The sequence below is a fragment of the Muntiacus reevesi genome, chromosome 13 (assembly GCF_963930625.1).
Source record: "Muntiacus reevesi chromosome 13, mMunRee1.1, whole genome shotgun sequence".
NCBI classification, from domain to species: domain Eukaryota; kingdom Metazoa; phylum Chordata; class Mammalia; order Artiodactyla; family Cervidae; genus Muntiacus; species Muntiacus reevesi.
This window is the reverse complement of record NC_089261.1, coordinates 52,470,299-52,492,548: the sequence shown is the minus strand read 5'-3', so window position 1 is coordinate 52,492,548 and position 22,250 is coordinate 52,470,299. Positions and strand designations below refer to the sequence as shown.

General features: G+C 34.9%; 1 protein-coding gene and 1 non-coding gene across 11 annotated transcripts in view; one reads left to right on the top strand and one right to left on the bottom strand.

The window, feature by feature from the left end:
- The window catches only part of ELF2 (E74 like ETS transcription factor 2), a 92,345-nt gene that overhangs the window by 46,678 nt on the left and 23,417 nt on the right, over positions 1–22,250 (top strand). For 2 of the 10 annotated variants that reach the window (XM_065904813.1, XM_065904810.1), the window contains exon 2: positions 4,391–4,549. The exons of 7 other annotated variants lie outside the window; for them this stretch is intronic. The gene's annotated coding sequence lies outside the window, so the exon portion shown is untranslated. The remainder of the gene's footprint in view (positions 1–4,390; positions 4,550–22,250) is intronic. One more of the 10 variants, XM_065904811.1, reaches the window with a different exon arrangement.
- On the bottom strand, positions 17,607–17,713 carry LOC136146244 (U6 spliceosomal RNA). The gene has a single exon (XR_010658961.1). It is a non-coding gene; the product is annotated as a U6 spliceosomal RNA (small nuclear RNA).

Below are 22,250 nucleotides of genomic sequence, written 5' to 3'. Positions count from 1 at the left end.
TATAGAAAAGAGTGCCTTTTGCCCATCCGTGAAACACTTCTTGGAATGATCCTACATTATCATTTAGATGACATTAGTCCACAAATGTTCATAATTGTGTTTATTGATCTGTTATATCAGTTCTCTGTATGTTTTCATTGAAGTTTTTCTTCTTTTATTCCTTTATACCCATACATACATGTCTGTATGAGAAGCAGTATTCATAGTGTCATCCAGGCAGGAGTACTAAAATCATATAAGATGTACGTTTATCTGTCTTCATTATTTTGTGTATAAAATGATTTATTTTGTTAGTGATAACTATACGCTGTCTTTCTTCACTTTTTTATAGACTGAACACTTCATTTCCCTCACAGAGCTTGTGTGTAATAGTAATCTTCTCTTAAGTTATATAGGAAAACCCAAATATATTTGAAACTTTAAAAAAGCAGACATATTCATCTAACCCTATAAGTTGCTTTTTGATGATAGCTAAAGTTTAGTAATCATAAGGAGCTTTTGTGAAATAGTGACAAAGTAAGGATGAAGGGTGGTCTCGACTGTGGCAGACTGAAATACCTTTGCCAGAGGCTGCAGACTCCAGCAGTTCCAGGAGGCTGCTGGGGAGACTGATGTATAGAGTTGGGGGTGGAGAGGCGTCTCTTGGATTCCCCACTAAGATGTGGAAATCAGTTTTTATGTTCACTCTTTAAAAAAATACATATATAAATAATATAAATTTTAAAAGGTTGTTACAGATTACCATGTAAAAAGTAACAAGTTTATACCAATACAATCAATAGTAAGTTTTCTTAGAAAACTTTTAAGACTTGCCTGAAAAGATGGAGCTGTTTAACACCTGCTTCTTCATTTTGTACCTTAACTTAAACTATATTTATACTCATAACCCTCCAATTTGTGAATTAGTAAATATTTTGAGTTTGTTATGTGCCAGGGCACTGTGTTCAACATGTTTGTTTCCCACAAGGAGGTAGTAATTTATATTTTGTGGAGATAAGATACACATATTATAAAAAAATATAAACCAACATAAAATCAATTGAGCACTATTTATAAATTCAAAGAAATGTTCAGAAGAGGAAAGTCCAATTACAGGATTATGGAATGTTTTAGAGAAAGTAAAGGAGGAAGACAAATGATAGGATTTGGATGAGGTAGCAGGTAGGCGAGTGGCATGTAGAATGAGGGAAATATAGTTAACAAATGGGTGGAATGTAGAAATTCAAGATACATTTAGGAGATACTGAGTAAATGAGACATTAATAGGTTCCATTAAGAATTGTGACTAGTGTGTGATTTGAACTTAAGAGTTAGTAATTAAGCATATAATAAACGGCAAGATCTGGAGGGTTTTGAGTAGATGCTCATAGACGATTAGTATCTCGGTACACAGGATGAACTGTAACGGTAAAGCAGAAAGACCAGTTGTTGTGGTATGAGGCAGGGACGGCTTGAGAAGCGCTGAGACGAGGTAGGAGCAACAGGGGCCTTCTCAGGGGGCGCTGACGGTGAAGAGCCCCCTGCCCAGTGTGGGGGACTGAGAGACCTGTGTTCAGCTCCTGGTCCAGGGAGATCCCCTTGAGGAGAAAGGGCACTCCACTCCAGTGTTCTTGCCGAGAGAATCCCGTGGACTGCAGAGAGTTGGACACGACTGAGCGTCCGAGCTCATGCACAGAAGCAGTAGGAACAGAAGGGGCTTATATAAGCAGTACTACTATGTAAGATCTAATAAGACTTGGCATGATAGATTATGAGAAGAAACAGAATTAGTTAAGATATTACTCAGTTTTTTACCTTAATAATGATGAAAGTATCATAAAGGAATTTGGGGAAAGCACATAAGTTTGACAATAAGCATGTTGATTTTGATTTGAAGCAGGGCATCTGAGGGGATATATTTAGGTGTTTAAAAAGACATGTAAACGTATGGTCAGTATCCCATCACAAAAGAGAGGGCATATTCAAATTGGGATAATTTAAAGAATGTTTTAATAAATGGATAGTTACAAATATGTCAGCGAGTGTAGGGTGACCATAAGTAATAGCGTGGTACTCGTGAGCTAGCAGTAATAGAGTTGTTTTTGTCCTTTGGCCCAAGGGCCAGAGGGAAGGATTACTGGAACCCAGAAGAAGAGAGCCCTGGAGAGAGGGTTACCTTGAGAAGGTCTGGAACCTTTGGTCAAAGGACATAGCTGACTTGAGGGCAGTGCCACCTAGAAGGAGCCCAGGGAAGTCAGCCTTCTGGGACAGAACAGAGAAGGAGGGTGGGGAGTAGATCCACAGAGCACATGGAAGACTTACCTAGTGCAACTGAAGCTTAGTACAGCGAGCTCAAGGAGAGACTAATTGGAGAATCATCCTCATTGAAACCACTGAAATAAATGAAAGCGCCAAGGGGAGAGGAATTTGAAAGATCTCTTCAGGGCAAGATTTTAAATTCTGTATTTGTCACTCTGTGCTGGAGAACAAAGGACACAGAATTAAGAAATTAACCTTAAGGAATGTTTACATTTTGAAGATGTGAACAAGAGCCAAAGAGTAGTCAAATATGATAGAAAATCCTGGGTGACTAATCCTGAGCTTAAATTTTTTTTCTTTTAAGCCTTTTAAGTAGCTCTCTTTAATAGGAAAGGGAAGAATATTGATTGGGTTAGTCTTGGTTTCAGGTTTCTGCTTTATCACTTACTTGACAATAATTAACCTGTTCAGAGTCTATCTTACTCTCGTAAGATAGGAGTTCAAGGTTGTGAAGATTATATATAAAATAAACCTATGAAACACAGTGCTTGTGATGTCAGTACACCTTAAGTGTTCCTTAACTTCATTAACACCTCTCTTCGTGCCTTCAGATATGGAGAAGGCCTTTTATACATTGAAACACAACATTTGTTTAATACTTCTCTACTTCTCTGTTTGTAGTACTTCTCTTTCCTTTCACTTTGACTTTTTAAAAAGACAAATATTTTATACCGTAAGTCTGTACTTTTTCTTTCTCATTCCTCTCTTAACTTACTGTGCTCTGGTATCTACACTTATCATTCTCCTGAAGCTCTTTTGTTTATCAGATTTCAAAGTCCACTCCTCTACCAAATTCACTGACCCGTGGAATCATGCAGAAGTAGAGCCTTTTAAATCTGGCCTTCTTAGCTACAGAAACACTACTCTAGCTGTTTCCTTTTTGACCTCTGCGTGGCTGTGCTTTTTATGCTTTTGAGCTTTTGCTCAAATATAGTTTTCTATCAAGAATGTCAAGTATTATTCATACTTTCAGGCCCAACTACATGAAACTGCCCACACTCCCTCTCCTGATCTTCTGTTAGACCAACTGGATGTAGGCACTTGATCATTTACTTTCTTATACTATTCTTGTGTGTATACTCCTTTTGTTTTCAAAGTAAGCATACAAGCCCCTTGAATACAGGGTCCATACTTTTATTCTATTTATTTTATTTGAATATAATATAGTGTTTAACACGTAACTGTTAGGAAATATAGACCGAAGCAAATTGAGTTTTGACTTAGAATTGCAATATAATCAAGAATCATGTATGTAAAATCTTAAGTGTGTTTTCTTTTTTATATAAGCTAAGAAAAGCTATTGGATACTCTTGGGTTATTTAAAGTATTAAAAGGTACTCATTCAGAACATAAATATTGTCATCCAAAATATATCAAAGCCATAATGTTGTCATACTTAGATTAACTTTATCTTAAAAATCACAGTAAGTTTTATTCATTCTTGCTTATACCTAAACTTGACTTTTTATTTTTGTATACTAAAAGCAATACATGCTCACTGGAAAAACTGGAAAGTATTGCAAAGAATAAACAAACAGAGAAAATCACCTATAATCTTACCAGTGAGGGGACATAACTACCACTTTTCTAAATTCCCCGCTCATCTTTTTTAATGTATGTTTTAAGCGTAATTAGCATCATGTTATATAATGCACATTGACTTTTTTTTTATTAATCTTTACTAACAAACATTGGCTGAAAAGGATCTGATAGCTTCCTGCTACTCTCTTCTGATTATTGGGAACATGACTTTGGTTTTTAACCAGGTATCAAAATATAAAAGGTTGGTCTTACTAGTTAAAGTAATTGTCAAGAGAACTCAGAAAGCTTTTTTTTTTGATCAACAAAATTGTGTTTAGAGATTAGCTGAAAAGATAGATGAATAAGAATTTTTATATACTTCAACAAGAAAGTAGTGCTTTTTTTTTTTTTTAACAAATGAAAGATTAGCTTTTTTGAAATGGAGTTTTAAAAAATAAAAACCAGATTTCTCTTGAAAAATAAGGAACCAAATTTCTTTCTTGAAGAATCTCAAGACTAGGTTGACTTCATGATGAGTTGTGAGTAACGTTTGTATTTGTTATACCATCAGAAATCCTCCCTGTGGCACAAGAGGACTCTTTTAATTAGAAAATATTGTTGCCACAGGGAGGTAGAAGATCGACATGAAAAACTGGGGATCTGAAAAGGAGCCCCTTTCCTAGGATTACCTGAAGGGGAAACAGATTGAGCCAGAAGGAAGACAATACTGGTAGGTTGGTCTTTAATTTATTAAGAATGTTTACAATTTTACATTTAATTACAATTATTTCTACTCCCTCTACCATATTTTTGTTAAAGGCTGACAATGAGTCCTCCTTATAGGAGAAAGATTAAAATAGTATTCTTCCTCCTAAATAATTTGCTATCTAAAATTAAATCCCCTGTTTTGTTCCTAATACTTGTTTCTTTTTATGGGTAAATCTCTAGGGCTATTTCCTGCCTCCACTTCCTTGGAAGTTACTACTGACTGAACATCTTCAAGTCTATTTCTTTTTTTTTTATGTCTGTTATTTCTGCTACTAATCTATACTTTTTCCTACAATAACTTTTTAAGAAGTGTTTTCTTTCAGTTATCTATTTTCTTGAGTTTAGCCTAGTCACTAGTCTTCTAAAAAGGTAAAATGTAAATCTTAAGTTTATTTAGTTTGGATTCTAGAATTGTTTGAGTTATAATTATACTATGATTTAGTTAGAAGGCGTTATTAGAGAAAAGTTTTCAATATTTTATTGACAGTATTTCATTTAACCTGAGATGCCATCAATTGTAAGAAACATTTTTAGGCTACTGAAAGAAAAAAATGCTGCCAATTGTAAATTTTAGGCTATCATCAATTGTGAAATACACCGATTTCAGAGATGCCAAATATGAAAAAACATGTCTTAGAATTAATGAACTATGTTATTATGCAATTATTAATCTTCCTGAAATTCCCATTATCTGGGAATTACATATTAAAATATCAGGTTTATGAAAAATGAGAGAGGAGTTGCAGTTGTGGAGGTCTCTATATGCTAAGATCTCTAAATTCTTTACTGTCTTTTAAGAGAGGGTATTTAAAGCACCATTTAACTATATTGTTTAAAAGTATACAAAATAACCATAAGATAAATGAAAAAGTGTTCTAATATGATGCTTTTACTTAACTCAGTAGGTAGTTTGGGAATTCCCTGGTGGTCCAGTGGTCAGGACTTGATGCTTTCACTGCTAGGGCCCTAGTTGGGTAACTATGATTCCTCAAGCCACCGCAGGGCCAAAAAAAAAAAAAGAGTTTTATCATAATTGGCAGTTTTTAGTTGAATTTTGTGACCTAGAAAGCTTTTTAAACTATCATTTTAAAACAGGATCCTTTAAAGGGTTTTTAAAATAGCCACGGATTTCTAGTACACTTTGAATATATTTTTTACATACTATTAATTATCTGGAGAGTGGCCAAAAGCAAAGAACTACCCCATCAATTAATAAAACAAATGAAAAGGAATGATTTTAAATGGTATTTGTATACTTTTCAAGAAACATCTGTTTTGTATAAAAGGAAAGATAAATATATCCAGACAGTAGATCATTAAAGAATATTTGTTTAGTTTGGGAAACTAGTAGCATTCATTCCTTTGCACTCAGACTTGTTTTTTTAAACACTAATAACTTCCAATTTTATGTATAACAATGTGTCTAAGTAATACAGTTTTATTAATGCAGACTGTGGAGAGGGTTATATAAGATTTTAAATGAGTAGCACATAAGGTTACAAGTGTTACAAAGTAGGGATAGCTCAGGCTTCTTAGGTATACAAATAGGAATGCTTTAAAACTCCAGGCAGATCGATTCCTCTCCCAGATCTTTCTGCGGAACTGCAGCCTGTCCGGCTCAGAGCTGAAATTCTTGTGGTAAGCAGGACCCTGCCTTTGCCCTCACCAGGCTTTCAGCTTTGTGGAAAAGATGAACAATTAAACACATTGTTGCAATAAAATGTGATGAGTTAGTGTTATGATAGGATTCATGAAAGGTTTAGACAGCATACAGCAGAGGACTGGTTAGGAGGTCAGAGAATGCCTTCATGAGAAAGTGACATTTAAACAGATTTGAAAGGTTTGAAGTAATTAGCCATGTAGTGAATAGCATGTCTGAAAGTCTGGAGGAAGGAGAACATAGTCTATTTAATTAGCAGAAAGGTATTCAATATGGCTAGATTATGATTTATGACAAGGAAAGGGGATTAAAATGAAGCGAAAGAGGTAAAATCTTAACTGGTGAGGACTCTGAAACCTTTATACCTGCTTTTTGGCCCTTATCTAAAAGGTGGTGGGAAGCTTTTTTGAGTTTTAAACAAAGTATGTTTTTTATACAAATTTGTTTCCAAAATATTGAGTACTGTAAAGGAAAAGTAAAGTAAGACAATAAAAGCATTACCTGAAGTAAAGACTGAAGTCCTTAGCTCCTCATTCACAGTTTCCTAATTTTAAGCTAGTTGACTATTCTTACTCACTTTCTGCTAAATTGTCTGCCTCTGCAGATTTGGGCTGTAGATGTGCTCATTGCCCACACTAAGCTAAAAGTTAATAGAGATTAAAGTAGTTGTACAACTAGCGTTTCTTTTAGGAATCAAGATGTGGGTGCTTTGATATAATGCTGTCTCAGGAGGAGGAATCATTGTCCCTTTCGCATGCCCCGTGCCCCGTTGTAAACTTGGGAAAGGGTCTATACATTTTCTCAGATTTGTGAAGGGGCACATAACTTAAGAAGAGATCAAGAACACTTTAACACAACTGTTAACTATTAGCTTTTGCACGATTTTTTAATGGTTTTGTACTGTGGGCCTCTTTGGCCATGTGGTAAAGCCTGTGGACCTTCTCTCATATTTAACGTTTTTAAATATATAAAATACCTAGGAATACCAAGGAACCAAATATATTGAAATATAGCTTTCAGGCTATTTTTGTGATATATTAATACATGTTTCCTTAATAATGTATTAAATAATGAGATTTAGTGGTAAATCAAATTTACTGCTGTAATTTCAAAGTGGTGATGACCATCAATTATATTTTGAGAACTATGTAATAATTATAATACAATATGAAAACATTTTGTGATTTCTCTTGGTCATGAGGTCACAGATAATGTGACTGTGAAAACTACTGTGGTTTGTACTTTATTTAAGATTAAGGTGCTAAATTTCAGGTGGATCTAAAAAACAATTTTCCTCTATCTCATTCATGTCTTATTTTAGCTGTCTACCTTATCTTCCTTTTCTTCTCCATATTCTGCCCTGCTTCTGTTCTCTTTCCTTAATAGCTCATGGTAGGGACCTGAAAGCCACTTTAAATATGTTTCTTATTGAATACAGTTTTATGATTTCTGCTAAGGAAAAGAGAAAACCTCTTAACTGTATAATGGTAGTTTTTCATGTCACTTAATGGCTTGACTTAAGTTATTCTAAAAACATTCTAGTGTTTGTACATCAAGTACATTTCTTACAAGCTTCATCTGATCTTTCTTTACTTTTCTGTTGGTTTGAGATCCCTTAGATTTCCATGAAAAAAATTTCTGTGGCTAGTGGTTCTCAAACTTGAGCATTCGTCATAATCATCTGGATTGCTTATTAAAATACAGATCGCTAGGCCTCACCTCTAGGATTTGTGATTCAGTGGGGTGGAATTCAAGAATTTGCATTTTTAACAAGTCCCCAGATGATGCTGATGTTGATGCTGTTGGCCCAGGGATCATACTTTGAGAACTATTATCTTTTTTTTTTTTGGTGATCTCTACAGTTTTATTGTTCCTGGAAGAGAACCATTATCTTGGCTGTTGGGAATGATAGCACTAAAAGAGCTTCTGCCACTGTGAGAACTCAGTTAATACTGTAGTTTCTTACTGTGTCGTATTTTACCCATCACAAAGATTGCTGTTGAGGGTGAAAAGGTACTAACGTTATTTCAGGTTTGTATGAGATGATGTAGTACATTACTATTAATTAATGCACCAGTAAACATTCATTGGGCATCTGCTATATATCAGGCACTATTTAAAGCATCGGCTTCCCTTGTGGCTCAGCTCTTAAAGAATCCGCCTGCAATGTGGGAGACCTGGGTTTGATCCCTGGGTTGGGAAGACCCCCTGGAAAAGGGAAAGGCTACCGACTCCAGTATTCTGGCCTGGAGAATTCCATGGACTGTATAGTCCATGGAGTCACAAAGAGTTGGACACAACTGAGTGACTTTCACTATTTAAAGCATGGGGTTAGAGTGATGGACAAAAGAGGAAATGTCTGCATTCATGCAATACTTAGGCGCTGCTGCTGCTGCTAAGTCGCTTTAGTCGTGTCCGACTCTATGTGACCCCATAGACGGCAGCCCACCAGGCTCCCCCATCCCTGGGATTCTCCAGGCAAGAACACTGGAGTGGGTTGCCATTTCCTTCTCCAATGCAGGAAAGTGAAAAGTGAAAGTAAAGTCGCTCAGTCTTGTCCAACTCTTAGCAACCACATGGACTACAGCCCACCAAGGCTCCTCCATCCATGGGATTTTTCAGGCAAGAGTACTGGAGTGGGCTGCCATTGCCTTCTCTGACTTAGGCTCTAGTGGAGAAAATATGTAAATCTCCCTTAGAGTAAAATTTCTTTATCACAAAGCAGATTACATAAATTATCCACTCCTGAAATTGTTCTTTACAGTTAGTATTTTCAGTTAAGATAAAATAATAAATTCATGAACCATTTCTTTTCAAGCAATTGAAGCAACAGGTAAATTCTCCCTTTTCCTCCTCCATACATCAGTTTTTAAGCACAGTTGTGATACTGGTGAACTAATATCTATCATGTACAAAGTACCTATTATATGCAAAGTACTGTCACAGCTCCTGGGGAGTAAGTGATTCAGGGTTGACTATAACATCGTGGTTGGCCTCAAAGAAGCTTACCAGCTAAGCTGAGAAAAACAAGGATTTGAAGAAAAATAGTATAAAGTAGATAAGGTTGGGGAAAGGTAAAGCAAGACAAAAAATAACCTAGTAGTTAGTCTGTAAGTTCCAGATTGAATTATTTCTACTGTGGTGGGTCATATTTAAATTTTATCATAAGGGCATAGTTGACTGTTAAGGCAGAGGGTTTAGGGTCAGAGAAGCAAAGCAAATGGAATTAAGCATTTGTAAATCTCACCTTTTTTATTTTTTAATCGTGTGGAAATACTGCCATCGAAAACATAAGTGACTTCTTCTTCCCACTCACAAAAAATCGGAATAGGGCTAAGAACTCAGTGTGTTTGCGATGCTTTGTTACAATTTGGGAATGGGATCAGGAGATGAGATAGGACTAGTTTTTATTTAAAATTTTTTATACATTTCTGTAATTTTTTTATTGAGTATTTCAAGGGAAGAAGGAATATAGCTAATTTCTTTCTTTCTCTTAGACATTATTAAGGTGAAGTATAGATTTTTATAATAGATATCGCATATTCTCCACGTTTAAATTCAACGTTTGGTTGTAACTGTTTGATTTCTTTTTACTTTTTATATCAGCCAAGATATATATCTTACTTAAAAGGAATGAACAATTAAAAATTTTTAATTTAATGAAAATTTTTTCATATGTTTTCTGTAAGACTGAGTCATGATAATAAGTAGTTATCCTCCAGGACTTTTTTAAGAATATATTGAACAAAATGAATTATTAGCCAGAACTTAGAGATTTTCTTATGACTAGATGAGCTTACAAAAGATAAACTAGAAAGTGTTAGATAAAAAAGAAAAGAGTTATGTCTAAAAAGGAGTTCTTGTTATGCATGTTGTTTGATGTGACTTTTAGGAGAATCTGAATCCTGTTTTTGTTTTGTTTTTCATACCACCTTTTTTTCCTGCAACTTAATCCTCCTAAAATAAAGACTTAGAATAATAACTTAAAATGCGAAATTGTTTTGAAGAGGGGACCAAGGGTTTGGTTGAAGAAGAGAAAGAACTCAAACAGTTAGCATAGTTAGCATCTATTTGGATTTATGGCAGGAAGCTTTAGCCATTTGGTTTGGAAAACACAAGGCTGGCAGAATAGCATTTGTTTTTAATTTGATTGCTACATCACTTGCCTACTTAGGAGACCCTTATAAGTGCCAGTTATCTTGAGATAAGAAGACACTGATTATTATGTCTAGGCTTCATCTACAGGCTATATTCTGGAAAGAGAGGCCTTCACACACAAAAAAAGAAAGAACTTTTGGTGAACCTCATCCTTGGGAATAAAAGTAAGGGGCATTCAGTTTACCCTCTCACAAAGGGAGTCAGGAACTATAAATTAAAGACCACTATTGTAAGGTAATATAACCCTGTGTTTAATTTTGTTACCTTGCATTTTTCAATAGAATTAGTAGCAAGCACTTCAACAAAAAAAATCCCTAAATACTTGTTTTTGGTGGCTTCAAGAAATGGGGATGCCAGTGAAAAACTAGTTAATTCTGCAACTAATCTAAAGGGAAACAGAATCCCTAAAGACAGAATAATTGAAAGGAGAAGAAAGCAAACTGAATTCCTTTAAAGGAAAGAAAACAACTTGAGGAGTTGCCGTGGGTTTGAGACCATTTGTGGGGTTATCCAAGACTGCCTGTACTGCATGTAGCACTTTTTTTATGTGGGCTAGAACAAGAAATATAGACTATAAAGGAACTTACTTCTATTAGGGAAAATATATATTTAGAAAAATAGCTCTTTATAATATAAAGAGTGTTGTGAGGAGGAGACAGCTATTAGCTCTTGTGATGGAAAGTTCATATTTTAGCTGAGCCTGGGAAGATAACTCTCATTTGAGAAGTGTTAAAAAAAAAAAAAAGTACAGTGATAGTCATTAAAGTACGTACAGTAAGGAAGACTTTATTCAGGGTTTGGGGCTGGGTATTGTAAGAAGCCATCATTTATACCCTTCCCTCCCTTAACCTCCTAGTCCATTACCAAGTCATATCAGTTTTACCACCAAAATATATCATAAATCTACCAATTTCTTTCCGACTTTATTGCTATTAGCCTAGTCCAACCTGTAGTTATTTTTTATATGAGCTATTGTGATGGCCTTTGGCCTTCCTATAGATCTTGTTTCCATTCCTGCCCCCTGCCCCCAACCCTAATCAATTCATTCATGTTGAATTCATGTTGAATACATTTAAAAATGTATTTATAAATTGAAATGTGATATTCCCTTCCTGAAAAACCTTTTAGTGGGTTCTGACTGCACTTGGGGTAAATTTCAGGTTTGTTTGTTTGCTTACTTGGCTGTTCAGGTCTTCGTTGCAGCACTCGGGATCTTCCTTGCATCGTGTGAGACCTTTTGTGGTGGTGCACAGGCGCTGGACTCTGTAACTGTGGCTCTTGGGCTCCAGTAGTTGAGGCAGTTGGGCTTCGTTGTTCTGTGGCCTGTGGGATCTTAATTCCCCTACCAGGGATTGAACCCATGTTCCCTGCATTGCAGGGTGAATTCTTAACCACTGGACCACCAGGGAAATCCCAATATTCAGGATTTTTAACATGGCCTTCAAGACACAGAATAGTTTGTCTCTTCTCATCCGTCTAGAAACAATAACAACAATAATAGCAACAAAAACAAAACTATAACATTAATATATCTTTACTGTATTGCCAGGAATAGTTTTTAGGGCTTTATATAATAATAGATTTAATACTTTTAGCAACCCTAGGCTGAATAACCTTTCTAAAGCTCGACAGCTATTTAAGTGGTGGAACAAGAAAAGTCAGATGATAAGTCAGATGGTAAGTTAGCTAGGGCTTCAGAGCCCAGGCTCATAAGCATTGTACTCTGATGAATTACCCAGTACCCTTACCCCAGACATACACGCACACGGTTGTCTTTTTACTTTTCTTTTAAATCAAACTTTATCTTCCTAGGGTGCTCACATATGCTGTTCTCTTTCTGGAACATATTCCTTTCCATTTTTTAGCTTTTAATTCCTGGTCATCTTTCAGATGTCAGTTTGAAAGTCACTTTCTCAGAGAGAGGACCTTTAGCTGATACTCTGCAGTCTCAGTTGTGACAGCTCTGTTATTTTGTTGGAGACTCCCATTCCTTTTTCCTCTTTTGATTAGCACCTACAAAACTTATGATACAATAAACTCCCATGATAAAGTAATAAGTAATTCTAAAAAATTCAAATCACAAATGTGATTTGAAATATGACATTATTGTCAGATTAATAAAATGGCCCGGGTCAATCTGTGTGGATGAGGAAATGTGTGTGTGGAGTTCAGAGTAAGGTGTCCAAGTCCAAGGTCAGACTTAGGGGGTTTGGTGCCACCTGCTGGTATTCGTTTTCTCCAGTGACTGCTGTCGGAGAACAGAGTGCAAGATGGGAGCCAACTCCCAGTTACAATTTATCTGAATTCATGAAGTTTTACTTTATTATGTTTATATTTATTGTTTAATCTTTTCACTCCATGCTTCATAAAGCCAGAGACCATATCTGTTGTGTTTACTGGTATTGCTCAAAGCCAGGCGCCAAGTGGGTTTTGAATAACATATTTGTTGATTGAGTGAATGAATCAGAAAACATCATGAACCAGAACAGAATTTCAGAAATTTTGTATTTTATTTAGAAGCTGATAAATAATGTAGTTTAAACTGATAAGTAATGTAGTTTAATTAGGCTTTGTAGATGTATATGGTTGAGAGAAATAAGCCTAGAAAGGTAGAGTGGAACCAGATTTTGGTGGCCTTTGAATAAAATAGGAGCTGTGTGAAACATGATCTGAAGAAAATGAGAAGTGAAAAGAACATTTATTTTAAGTAACTAGAGCATATTAAAATAATAGAAATAGAAAGTATGGCTTCCAAAGTACTAAGTTGGGGGGTAGGTTAGGGAATAAATTAAACTTTTAACCAATCTAACAAAAAAGCAACAAAAGAGGGGGAGGAAAAAACTATGGAAATACAAATCATAAATGCAGACAGTAGAAATAGTCCAAAACATCAATTATATTAAAATTGCCAATTGTGATCTTAACATGAGTCTGCTATTTTGAACAGATACACAAAACAAAATTAAATAAAAACAATGGAAAAACATGTTTATCAGAGAAATACTAACCAAATAAAGCTAATGTACTAAAATAGAATTCAGGATACAACTTAATTGGGCCAAAGGCTCTTCAAACTGCTAAGAGGAATAGTCCAGAAAATATAATCATTGTAAACTTATATGCCTCTAACAACATAGCCTTGTAATATCATTTAAAGTAAAAACGTTTGGGAATTCCCTGGTGGTCCAGTGCTTAGGGCTCCTTTCTTCCACTGCAGGAAGATCTACTAAGATACCACAAGCTGTGCGAGCTACCACCAAAAAATAAAGTAAAAACTTTAAGAATTGCAAGGCTAAGTCGATGTGTCTACAAAACTGGGACTTTAAAAACACCTCTGCCAAAATTGAAAAATTAAGCAGACTCAAAATTTAAAATGACATCAAAGAACTGAACCACAGGATTAACAAATTTGATAAACGAGATATATAGAACATTGTACTTAACTAAATAAAATACAACCTTGTATATTTTTTTTCAGTTATATTCAGGTCAGTTTTTAACCGTCATAGCAGAATCTCAACAATGTCTGGAAACATCAGTATCATTCAAAATACACTATTTCGAGCTTCCCTGGTAGTCTGGTGGTAAAGAATCCGCCTGCCAGTGCAGGGCACATGGGTTCATTCCCTGGTCCAGGAAGAGCCCGCAAGCAGCAGAGCAGCTAAGCCTGTGCACCGCAACTACTGAGCGACTTAACAACAGCGACAAATAGATTTTAGCATTGCTTGGGTTCATCGGCGTTGCTGTGTGTAGCACAGCAACGAGACAAAAAAGATCCTATTCACATAGTTTTAAAATTTAATTAGGTACAGGTCTATGTAATACCTGTATGAAAATAAGAACTTTACTTTATGGAGGGACATAACTAAATGAAGAGATACATGACTTCCTTAAGAAACAATAGAAAAACAGACCAAACCGATTTTATTGGTTCCTTTAATCTTTAACCCATAAACACTTGGAAAACTGGACATGGTAAAGCTGTTAATTTTCCCCTATTAATCTGTAAACTCAATACATTCCAGTCAAAATTCTCAGAGGACTTGTTTTTGGTGGAACTGACAGACTGTTAGATAGAGATCCAAAAGTAGTCTATACTACAGCATGTATATTATCTATGGTGAAACAGACCACCAGCCCAGGTGGGATGCAGGAGACGAGTGCTCGGGCCTGGTGCACTGGGAGGACCCAGAGGAGTCAGGTGGAGAGGGAGGTGGCAGGGGGGATCGGGATGGGGAATACATGTAACTCTATGGCTGATTCGTGTCAATGTATGATAAAACCCACTGAAATGTTGTGAAGTAATTGGCCTCCAACTAATAAAATAAAATAAAAAACAAAACAAAACAAAACAAAAACAAAAGTAGTCTATACTGCAAAAGAACAAAATGTGTGGTAGATAACCTCCTATTCATAAAATTATATAAAATTTTTGAATGCGTTATTGGCTCACAGATGAGTAGTTGGGTAGAATAGAAGACTAGAGAGCCCAGAAACACAGTAAGCATACATTTATGCCTGGTACATAATAGACTGGGTTTACAGAAAGGAAGAATTATTCAATAAATTATATTAGGACAGCTAGCTTTTTATAGAGAGAAAAGTAAAATATTAATAGATCGTGTTTCATACTTTTATTTATTTTTTCAATTGATTTGTTTATTTCTCTTCATCCTTTTTATTTTTGTAAAAATCCAATTTTCCTCCCTCATAACTGTCAGATTTAATTTGATTAATGGGTATTTTCTAGTGTATTAACTGTATATATGGACATGAGTTTGAGTAAACTCAGGGAGATAGTGATGGACAGAGAACCTGGTGTGCTGTAGTCCATGGGGTCACAAAGAGTCGGACACGACTTAGTGACTGAACAGCAGCTGTACATATATCCTGTTGTATAAATTTAAAGTTTATAGAAATGGTATTATGTATATTAGTCTGTTTTTTAGTAAGTACTATTCTTAGTATCCATTCAGGTTGCTTTGTATGTACCCCGTCTGTTGTTCTAACTGCTGCACAGTTCTCCCTGATGGCCATCCGCCACATTTTCTTCTCCTGTTGGTGGTGGTCTGCGGATCACCTGGGAGCTTAATGGCCTAGGATGATCTCAGCTGGGACAACTCAGCCCTCTCCTCTCTAATCTCCACTCATCTTTTTTATTTTTAAGATGTTGATCAAGAAAATCTAATATGTTAGAGAGTAATTATATTAATTGGCATTTCTTGGGTGGTTTTTTTTTTTTTTTTTGGTAATGGATTTTCTCTTAAATTTTTTTTTAATTAGAGGAATTTTTAAATGAGGTGTAGTTAACTTATAATATACATTATATGTCTCAGGTGTACAATAGTGATTCATAATTATTGAAGGTTACGCTATATTTAGGTATTGTAAAATACTGGCTATGTTTCCTGTGCTTTATAACAGCTTATTTATTTTATACATAGTGGTTTGTACCTCTTAGTCCCTTACTCCTAGTTTGCCCCTCCCCCTCTCCATTCTCCACTGGTATGTTCTCTGTATCTTTGAGTCTGTTTCTTTTTCTTATAATAGCTGGTTTAATTATTTTGGATTTCTTATACAAGTGATATACAGTGTTTGTCTTTCTCTGACTTATTTCACCAAGCATAATAACATTCAGAGTCCATCCATGCTGTTGCAAACGGCAAAATTTCATTCATTTTCTATGGCATTCCTGTATGTGTGTGTCTGTGTGTATGTCTGTGTGTGTGTGTGTCTGTGTGTGTATGTCTGTGTGTGTGTGTGTGTCTGTGTCTGTGTGTATGTCTGTGTGTGTGTCTCTGTGTCTGTGTGTGTGTCTCTGTGTGTGTGTGTGTCTGTGTCTGTGTGTGTGTGTGTGTCTCTATGTGTGTCTGTGTGTCTATGTGTGTGTCTGTGTGTGTGAATGTCTGTGTGTCTGTGTGTGTCTGTGTGTGTGTCTGTGTGTATGTCTGTGTGTGTGTCTGTGTATATGTCTGTGTGTGTCTGTGTGTATGTCTGTGTCTGTATGTGTGTCTGTGTGTATGTGTGTGTGTGTGTGTGTGTCTGTGTGTCTCTGTGTGTCTGTGTGTGTGTCTATGTGTGTGTGTCTATGTGTGTGTCTTTGTGTGTGTGTGTCTCTGTGTGTGTCTGTGTGTGTCTGTGTGTGTGTGTGTCTCTGTGTGTGTGTCTTTGTGTGTGTCTGTGTCTGTGTCTGTCTGTCTCCATAGACACACTGCGTCTCCTTCATCCTTTCTTGGGTTGGTTCACACTTTGACTGCTTTGTGTCTTCACTGTTGTAACTACTGCTGCTGTGAACATTGGGGAGCATATATCTTTTTGAATTAATGTTTTTGTTTTCTTTGAATGTATACCCAGGAGTGAAATTGCTGGATCATATGGTAGTTCTATTTTTAGTTTTTTGAGGAACCTCCATAGTGTTTTCTGCAGTGGCTGTACCAATTTACATTCTCATTCGCATTCCTGTTTTCTTCCTAAATCTTGAAAGTGTATCTGAAGTTTCAGCCTGAAGTTTAGTGTTTGTTGTAGGTTTTAGTATATAATATATACCAGGTTAAGGAATTTCCATGTAGGACATTGGTTTTGCTTTTGTGTTAGTTTTTTACAGAATCCTATCAGATGCTTATTTAGCATTCTCTGATAAGTTATGATTTTTCTTCATTAATGTGATCAGTTAACAGGAGAATTCTTAAGCATTGAACTCTCCTTGCATTTGAGGATACATCATTTTGCTCTTGTTTTTCTATTAGTTAAGGGCCTTTCATAAATAGTATGGAACTATAATTTCTTGTATTATCTTTATCTAATTTTGGAATCAAGATCACACTGGGCTCATAAAATAATCTAGGTTGCTTTCACTTTTTTATTTTTCTGTAACACTTTCTATAAGATAAGAATTAGTTTAAAATTTTGCTGGAATTTTCTAAAAAGGACATTTAAGCCTATAATTTTTTTTTTGTTTTTGTAATGGAAGTTTAAGACTATATTTTAATTTCTTTGCTGCTTTACTGTTCTATTCGATTTTTTTCCTTATACAACTTACACAGTTTCTTTATACAGCTCATCCAGATTTCAACTTTGTTAATGTGTAATTCATAATCCTGATTTATTATTTCTGTATGTATTATATCTGTGGTTATTTCTCCCCTTTTGTTCTTGTATCATATTTGTACCTTTTTGGTAGCTCTTTTTTTTTTTTTTTTTTTTAAATATGGAACGCTTCACGAATTTGCGTGTCATCCTTGCACAGGGGCCATGCTAATCTTCTCTGTATCGTTCCAATTTTAGTATATGTGCTGCCGAAGCGAGCACTCTTGGTAACTCTAAGAGAGTTACCAGAGAGGTCTATCTGTTATAGTAACCTTTCCAAAATCAATTTTTGATTTTGTGAATCTTTTGTATTTTTAAAAATTATTGCTTTCTATTTCATTTTTCCTGCTTTTTATTTTCTTTCTTCTTTTTTTCCCATCTTTATCACCGAATGTTTGGCTTATTTATTTTTAAACCTTTTCATTTCCTGGTATCTAAGTACTGTTTTAGCTGTGTTGCACATAGTTTCACATGTTGTATTTTTATTGTAATTAATTTCTAAATATTTCTTAACTACTTTATGATTTCCTTTTTATTCTATGGGCTATTTAAAATACACTATAAGTGATAGCACACATTAGTTTGGCTGTATCAAAACTTAAAAAATTTTTGTAGGACAGAGGATACCATAGACCAACCAAAGTCCAAGTCAAATAGCAGGCTGGCAGAAGATATTTGGAACACCTGTCTGAATTATTATTATCTAGTGTACACTAGATAATTAGTGTTATTACACTAGATGTTAACATTCTACACATAAGTAAGACAAAGTGTCATAGAAAGATGACAAAGGATATGAATAGAAAATTCATAGGAGAAACGTTAATGGCCAGTAAGTATGTGAAAAAAATGTTTATTCTCAGTACTTATTAGGTATATGCAAATTAATGAAGCAGTGAAAATTTTCCTGCCATCCAGGAGATGACAAACATTTTAAAAGTCTGATTATATTTTGTAATAAATTAAAAATGCACTTATTCTTTGACCTAAAAATTCTGCAGGTATGTACTATGGAGAGACTGTAGCATGCATTCTTAAGAAAACATAGATAAGATTCTTTTTTTGCAGCATTGTTTATAAAAGTGAAAAATGGAAACAACTTTATTTGCCTGTCAGTAGATAATTTTTTAACAAAATGGGGTATATTTATGCTCTGAGATAATTTGAAGTATGTAAAAGGCATAGCTATGTCTACTTATAATAACATGGATAGAATGTGAATCTTGAATGAAAAAAGCAAATTTTAGAATGGCATATATAGTATAATGTCATTTATGTACACAAAGCATGTAAAATAATACTATATGTCATTCTGGGATATATGCACACACATGTGAACACGTAAAAGTATACAAAATAGGCTGGAAGAATATACACAGAAACTCATGATAGTGGTTTCTTTGGAGAGATAGAATGGTGAATGAAGACTGGGGATAGTTCTCAAAGATGTTATTATCTTCATTTGTAACATACTATTTCTTAGGGAGAAACAACACTTTCAAGTATAAATAACAAAATGACAACAATCATTTGCTCTGGATGGTGGGGCCATGAACTGTTTGTTTTTTATATATATATGGTTGTGTTTTTTTTTTTTTTTTGTAGTTTCACATACATTTTAAAATTTCCTGAAAAATTATATGATTTTCTCTTAAAAATTTTTTTTTTTTAACTGGAGGATAATTTTTTTACAATATTGTGTCAGCTTCTGCCACACACCAGCTTGAATCAGCCATGGGTATACACATATCCCCTCCATCCTGAACCCCCCCCTCATCTCCATCCCCACTCCACCCCTCTAGGTTGTCACAGAGCGCTGGCTTGAGCTCCCTGTGTCACCCAGCAGATTCCCACTTGCTATCTATTTTACATATGGTAATGTATGTGTTTCCTTGCTATTTTCTCAATTCATTCCACCCTCACATTCCCTCACTGTGTCCACAAGTCTGTTCTCTATGTCTGTGTCTTCCATACGGATGTGTTAATACATGGTATTTGTCTCTCTGACTTACTTCACTCTAATAGACTCTAGGTCCATCCACCTCATTAGGACTGACTCAAATGTGTTCTTTTTTAATAGCTAAATAATATTCCATTGTATATATATATACTGCAATTTCTGTATCCATTCATCTGTTGATGGACCTCTAGGTTGCTTAAGAGATGACTTTCTAAACTAGGAACACACACAGATGACTGAAGGTTTCTAGCCTGGGATGATGTAATGTTATTGATAGAGGAAACAAAGGAGATTTGCAGGTAAAAGACCTTTAGATACCAGTGGGTTATCCAAACAGAGACATTTACCATACAACTGGAAATTAGAACTTAGACCTAAAAAAAAAAGAAAAAATTAAGTCAAGCCTAGAGATGCTAATTTTTGAGTGAGTTCAGAAGTAATATTGAAAGTCATGGTGGTGCATGATATTAACTGTCGTTCTTCCGAGAGTGGAGAGTGGAGAGAGAAGCTGACTGAGGCTCATGCTTTGGGAGAACAGTCACACTGGAGGGTTGTGCAGGTGTAGGCTAAGTCAGCTGAAGAAAACAGGAAAAAACAGTCAGTCTGTTGTTGTGAAAGTCATGTGAAGGGAAGAAGGTTAATAATGGATGGTCAAAAATGTCATTTGTTTGAAGAGGTAGAGTCAGGTGAAAACTATGAAGAGGTCCTTGGGCTTGGCAGTTAAAAACTTGAAGGGACTTTTGAAGAACTTTTCAGTGGGTAGGTGCAGAAGATATATTGTAGCAGGAGAAGAAATTAGTTAATTTGAATACTCCTTTTACAAAACAGAATTTGACTTACGTTGCAGTATGTTTTAGTTAAGAACTCCACTGTAAGTATTTTTGTAAATATGCCAAACGAGAATCATGCATAGCCCTTGTTCTTTCACAGGAATGAAAACTATTTCCAGAGTATTCAAGATACATTCCCTAATGATAATAGAGAACCCAAGTCCTTGAAATCAGTTGTTATAAATGTTATTTAAAATAGATCATTAACCATTTTAACTCACTTGTATGGTGTCATACACATAAGGGTACTTAATAAATGCTTTTGGAAGATAATTATTTGTCCAACATCCATTGGAAAAGACCAGCTACAAGAATCAGTTGATGTGTTGTTCTAGGAGTTGGTGCTAAGGATTAGAAAGTTTTTTGCTTAGTATAAACCATAAAGTGAAGAATCAGCAGGCTCAAAGAGAGTTTGGCCCAGGGATAGCCTAAGTAAAATGCAGAAAACATGAATAAAACTAAGCTAGATTATCAGTTTCAAAAATGGTACATGCTGGGTCCTTACTCATCATAGGTTTTTATGGTCCATAAATGCATATGCCGAGAAAAATTTATGATAAAATAACTTTTGGGAGTCATAGACCTCCTTGAGAATCTGACTAGTTATAGTTTTCTTTTCTTCAGAAAAAAATGCTATTTTTTGCTAACAGAATATTTTGCTAACAATTTTTCCTTTATGAACCCCCTATCAAAAATTCATACCTTATGAAGGCTTTTATACATGTAAATGTAGGATATACTATCTTAATTACTGTCTTACTTTCTTACTAACTTTACTATCATTACTGTCTTAATTTCATGTATAGGCAATTTTGTATATCACACTTGTCTAAGAATTTCACCCTTGACAGAGGTTCTGTGTGAATTGAGAAGGCTTAATTTTTTTCTTTTGTTACCTAATTCGATGCTACCAGATGTAGTAATAGGTGACTACAACAGAAAGTGTTGTACAAAGTGCCTGCAATACTTACTTGCTCAAAGTAAGTGCTGGTCAATTATTTGTTGAATAAATGAGTGGACATGTGAATATAATGTGGGTTCAAACATCTTCATTTTAATAATATTTTATAAAACCTAACTATAATATTAAATAAAATGTATCAGTATTATAAATAACTAAAAACAGAGAAGTAACCACAGTAGTTTAAAAACATATGAGATAGTCTATCTTTTCTCTTTGTAAATCTACAGACTTTCATACCTATATGTATTTGTCTACCAGTATTGATGAACTGAGCTTTACTTAATGATCCTAAATCTCTTGATTCCAGTTTGTTGTCCTAATAGATATATTTTATCTATAAATTTATAAAATGGTAAAATGGGTTTAACTTTTCATCCATTTTGTAGCTTCTCAGTTTTATAGAAGATTGTTTAGTAGAATTTTTAACGTCAAAATCATAAGCTACCATGTGACTTTGATTAAATTATTTAACTTCTTGGGGCTTCAGTTTCCTGATGTGTAAAACAGGGCATTGGATAAAGCTGGCAATTCTCAAATAACCCTACTATTGGTGGTTACAGAGTTACTTTCACTAAAATAGGAAGTTTTTATCCTTCTCCAAAATTATAGGGTGTTAAATGTATATGACATTAAATGGATAAAATGTCTCCATTTGATTCCTATCTGTAACTTTTTTAAAGCCTGTTGCCCTTGTATCTGATAGAGCACACAGTTACATATTTGGTTTTAAAGTATAATATATTTGATTCATGGAAGTCAGGAAAAGAGATCATGATGTTCAGTTCAGGTCCTTAATTTTTTCAAAATCTCTAGGTGATGTGGTCTCTAGGCACCTTTTCAACCATAACATTTTATGATTCTCTTTTCTAGATAAAGAAAAAATACAGGAAGTAACCAGAATAAGCTAAAAACATTAAAACCTGTATGGTGTAAGAAACAATTGTATGTTTACATACCTCTAAAGAATTTTTACCATCTTGGTTATTCCAGGACCATAAAATCATT